We start from the raw sequence: 5,569 nt of genomic DNA on the forward strand, positions 1-5,569 counted from the left end.
TCTATAAAGACCGATTATGGAAGGGCTGTCTTAAAATTGTCATAAGTCGAGTTCTATAAATGATATTGCTGTAATTCCAATTGGAGGTGATAGCATGTCTTCTTACGATTCTAACGATAGGTCACACGCCCATATTGACCAAGTAACGAGTGAGATATGACTGTTTTACGAAAACTGGACGGTGCTGAGAACTGTGCCGATACTCGACCGAGTAGGCCTTACTCGGCCGAGTATCTTTCATACTCGACCGAGTATTCCATATTCGGCCGAGTAATCTCTTTGTGATAAGTCTGTTTAGCTTCTGGAGTCGTGACTCGGCCGAGTAGTTTCATTACTCGACCGAGTATCCTATACTCGACCGAGTACGCCATGTACTCGACCGAGTACCTCTTTGGGCGGTCATTTTGAGTTGATGGCTATGTTCTTACATTTGTTTTGAGTCATAGGGTTGGTACACATGTATATTTTGGGTCTTAAAGCATTCTTTTATATATGTGACAGTCTTGATACGTAAGTTACCAAAGGGTATGATAGGGACAATGCCGGCTTATGAGGGATAAGTGGTGGATATAAAGGACAGGAGGTATATGTGGTTGTGAGGGATAGTGGAACAAGAAAAGAGTAGATTGATGAGCTAAATGAGGCTAGGAATATGTTTTGTGAAATATGGTGAATCTGATAGTCGTGTGTTGAGTAATATAAATGTAAGAGTATATGGACAGGGTAATGTAAGTTTAAAGAAACGTGAGAATTAAAGATTGAGATGAGGGATACGAATAGTGGCATATTGGGATGTGTAAGGATTTATGGAGGGAGACGGTTAGGATTTTGTTGGTTAGGGATATATGTGATGAAAGGTCGTTATAGAGGGATGGAAACGAATGAGATCGAGTTATGCCGCGATGGGTAGATAGTGGTCGAGTTTGGGAATTTGGAATATCTAGAGGTGAGCCTAGTGTGTAATTCTTTGGACAATTAACGGTATGAGGTGAATTTTGGTTTCTAGAGATACGAAAGGGAGATACGACTAATTGAAGAGTAACCGATAGTGTGTGGACTTGTTGGTGACAAAGGTGAGTGAGAAGCAAGATGAGAGATGATAAATGATAAGAAGAATGATAAGATATTGATATGAATTAATGGAATTAGAGTTGTGGAGCTATGAGAAAATAGACAAATTACTAAAGATTTAGGTAGAAAGAGAAAGGAGATGAATTATTAATTGGTATTATTGTGTAAAAAAAGGGGGAAAGAGGGATGGAAGTAAGTTGAGAGAACGTTGACCGGAGTTAAGGAGCATGAAGGTAGGAAATTATGGAAATGTACGATAGCCTCACTAGAGGGTGTGAGTTAATGGTTATATAGGAGAGCAGGACGATATGTTAGCCGTGAGTTTCGAGGTATTAAGGGAATGAGAAGCTTGTAGAGTGTTTACACGATATGAGATTTTGGTGGAGAGTTAGGTGACGACGCAGTAAAAGGTAGAATTTGAAATAATGATGAGGTAGATTTTGTTGATGGATTTGATGTTCGTTATTTGGGATGATAACGAAAGAGAGTAAACGAATTGTTATATTAAGAAGTGATAGTAAAAGAGTAGTTGCATGGGAGATGGTGGTGTCATAATGTTGTCTAGTGGTTAAGGATGAGGTTAAATTGAGAAGTTAGTCGTTCTAAAAAGATTGTTTTTGTGAAGGCTTAATTGGTATGTGTTGATTTGACGGAGTATAAAATGTGGATATATGAGGTATTCGCTGGTAATTGGGTACTGATGATATGGCTACGTTCGCCGGGTGGTGATATTTGAGTGTATGAGAGGATATGTTATGAAGAGCACCTGAGTTAAGTCCGGATGAGAGGTATTCATTATCAAGTGGTAACTTACGTAATCAGGATTGGCTAGTTACATTCGATTATGGATCCTTGATATGTGTAAATGTTAGTGTGAGGTTCTGACCTCATGACTCATGATATGGATAATATTCATAAGGTTGGTATCTGTGATTCCGTGTAATATGTTGTATGGCGATCTGGTAGAACAGTTTTAAGAAAGTCTTGTGGTCAAGGAATTGTGCTCAGTCAGTGTCATGTGATTATAAAAGTTGTGATGGCTATCGATATGGTTGTTGTGTCTCGAGTGGCGATCTGAGTACGGTAATTTGTGTGGTGATACGAGTATTTTCGTGGTGTTATAGATTGTTGTTTGTTTACTGCTATTTCCTGTCAGTGTCGGTCGGGGCATATAAACCGTTGTTTTGTTTCTCGATGTTTCTTACCAGTGTCAGTATTGGTATGGTTTTGTTGGTTAATATAGAGTATGATATGAAAAAGAGTTGGGTATGGTTCTGTTGTTGTCATGGTATAGTAATATGCTGTTAATGGGACACAGTTGTGAGAGGTTGTGGAGTACTTCTAACCTCGTTTTAGATGAGACGTTGGTGGACATAGTTGTTGCAAGAGAATTGCGGAGCATGTGTGGTATTGGACTGGAACTACGTGTGGTTTAACACTTTTTCTTGGGACAGCGAGTACGGAGTTTTGGGACTTAGCATCATGTCAAGTTAAGGGTGAGTTTTGTGGTAATAAAGGAAATGAACTTGAGAAGCTAATGTAGGTATGTGTAACACTTGAGGATTGTGAGATATGATTGTGGAGGTTAGTGTATATGTATATAGGAGTATGTCGTTTTGCGGTAATGTGGAAGAGATGGAGTAATGGCGATACTAAGGATTTTATGTTTTATGTTATGGGAGTACAGAATAATTGGAGGTACGAGAACTGTGAGAGAAAGAGAGCCTTGGATATAGGAATGGTTGTAGGTCTTGAGGTTATAGTGGGTGATCGTTGACATGCGATGGTAATGAGGTTTATGGGAGGTATAGCAAAAGACCTAGTATTAGTGAGTTACGAGGACGTAACATGTATCTTAAGAGAAGTAGGATGCGACAAAGAGAGTTTGATGGTTGTACATGTTATAGTATAATTGGAAGTTTGAGTGTTGGTGTAGAGTAAAGGATGGATTTGTGTTGGGGTTGATTTTATTACAGGTAATGGCAGTGCTTATAGTAGTATGATGTTTACGAGTGTGAGTAAACTTCGAGGACGAAGTTTGTTTTTAGGGAGATGTAATGTGATACTATGTCTTTCTATGTGGTTATTTGGATTTCCATTAGTAATTACTACTTCAATCAATGCGGTAACATGTTTATTATATTGAATGATAACTTCTGTGTGTGGTCGAACTATAGTTGTATATGCTGTTTATATGTTTTATTTAGAATTGTATAGCTGTTGTTTATATGTTTTATTATGAATTGTATTTGTATGGAAGGACCGTGATATCGCGGGGCTTGTGTGGTTTTATATGAGTTGGGTTACGGGGACGTAACCTTCTTTTATGGGGGATTGATGCGTGTCTTTTATATGATGTTTTACATCCCATTTTACACGCATTTCAGAGCTCATTCATGTAGTTTATGCTGCATTTCGCCCTATTTCCGTCTACTTCCGTATTTTGTACATTATTGCAGAAATGTGAAGAATCCAGCGGAAATCGATCCAAATCCATCCCCGAGTATCTCGCATTGCATATGACGTGAAGCATTCACCTGAGGAACGAGCTTGGTGCGCAATTCAAGGCCCAAAAGACAAGTCCACGAGAAATATGAAGTCTAGTAGCAGCTTAATCAGTCGATCGACCACCTCCATCGTCGATCGACCAACCATCGAGTGTAGAAGCTACTCGACACTCGCTAGCGATCGATCGACCAACGCAACGTCAGTCGATCGACCAAGACGCTATTCCAGACGAGAATTAAAAGATCGAGATTTATCAAGCCCACTAGTTACTAGGTTTAGGAATTATGTTACGTATACTCTCTTTATAACGTAACCTAATTCATTCAGTTTATCATCTAGTTTTTATTCAGAAATTCATGAGTTTTACATTAGCTTTCATAATTTAGGGTTTGGATTATTGTTGAGCATTGGATTTTCAGTTCTTATTCCTAATCTTTCCTCTGCAATCTCGGTATTCTACTGCCCTAATTTTAGTTATTCTTTATTTTCATTAGTATAGAATTGATAGTTAAGTTCCCAAAAGCCAATTCATTGTTTATGTTATTGTTTACTTTATCGTCTCAAGCATGAATTCATTAGTTAGTTTCATCATCGTTATTATTGCTTTTACCCTTAGCATGAGCAGCTAGATTATTTGTGCTAGGATGTAGGCGAATTTTAGCATAGGCGGCAAAGTATTGAACACGGCCTGATTCGCATGTCAGTCGATCGACTGACATTCCTGGTCGATCGACTGACCTCGTGAGGTTACCTTTCGTTTTAATTGATTTTAATGTTGTATTTAACAAATCGAATGTATGCGACTAGTTAGATACTTAATTTATGACAAACCCATTAGATCGAAAGATAGGGTAAGTTATTAGATCACCAATTAAATCGACTAAACTGTGCTGAGATCGAAAGATAGGTATAGTTTAGACCGTTGGTCACTTTTCAGAACGAGAGTTAGTATTAGTGATATTAGGGACCTATAGCGAGATCGAAAGATGCTATTTGTTAAGAGTGGACCGTGAGGAACTCTTGTTTCCCGCCTCACTTGTGTTCGATTTAGACCTGTTTAGTATGCTGCCGCCGAAGCTGTAATGAACCGACCATCCTAGTACCCCTTCTTTATCTGTTTAATCCGTCTTTTTTGTTTATTGTTTTTACTCTTAGCTTTAGACCAAATCAACTCAACCCCCATACTTGTTACCTTAGACTGAATTTAGACAACTAGAATTTACATCTGCCTCTCTGTGGTTCGACCCGACTGCCACTTGCTATAGTTGTAGTTGGAAATTATAAATCTTATTTTTGACACCTCACGACGGGTATCAAATTTTGGCGCCGTTGCCGGGGAGGCAATAGTTCTAATTTTAGTTGTTTTAGTTTTAGTCTTTCTTAGTTTAAGGGACTTCTGTTCCTTAAACTTTTCTTATATTCTTTTTGTAGTTTCTTCTTATGCGCAGGTCACAGGGTGGTGAACTAGTACCATTTGATCCTGAGATAGAGAAATCTTTGCGCGAGTTGAGACGAACACAAAGGGTATTACCGACAGAGGAAGAGCTGAGTAGTCTGTCAAGCTATTACGAGAACGACTGCTCAAGAAGACCCACATTCTTCACCCGTTTCCACTTCTTCAGCCGAGACAGTTACTTCTCCAGAAATTCCAGTCATGGCCGAGGAAGTGAGTATAACTAGTCATTCTGAGCCGACAGCTGAAAACTTATATAAGGGGTTCGAATTACCAGGAAGTTCGAACCAAAGCCTTCATACATTAACATGTTTGAGAGAAACCAGTTCGGGGGAGCTGCAAATGAAGATGCAACTAAGCATATGGAGACCTTTATTGACTAATGCTGTTCCATACCCCCACCAGCCGGTGTGACCCAAGACCAGATCAAGGAGACCATGTTTATCTTCTCCCTTCGTGATGCTGCAAGGGAGTGGTATAGAGATCTGGACCGAGCCGTTCATGGGATCACTGACTGGAATTCCTTGGCATTGGCAT

This window comes from Silene latifolia, unplaced genomic scaffold (genome assembly GCF_048544455.1).
Source record: "Silene latifolia isolate original U9 population unplaced genomic scaffold, ASM4854445v1 scaffold_154, whole genome shotgun sequence".
Classification (NCBI taxonomy): Eukaryota; Viridiplantae; Streptophyta; class Magnoliopsida; order Caryophyllales; family Caryophyllaceae; genus Silene; species Silene latifolia.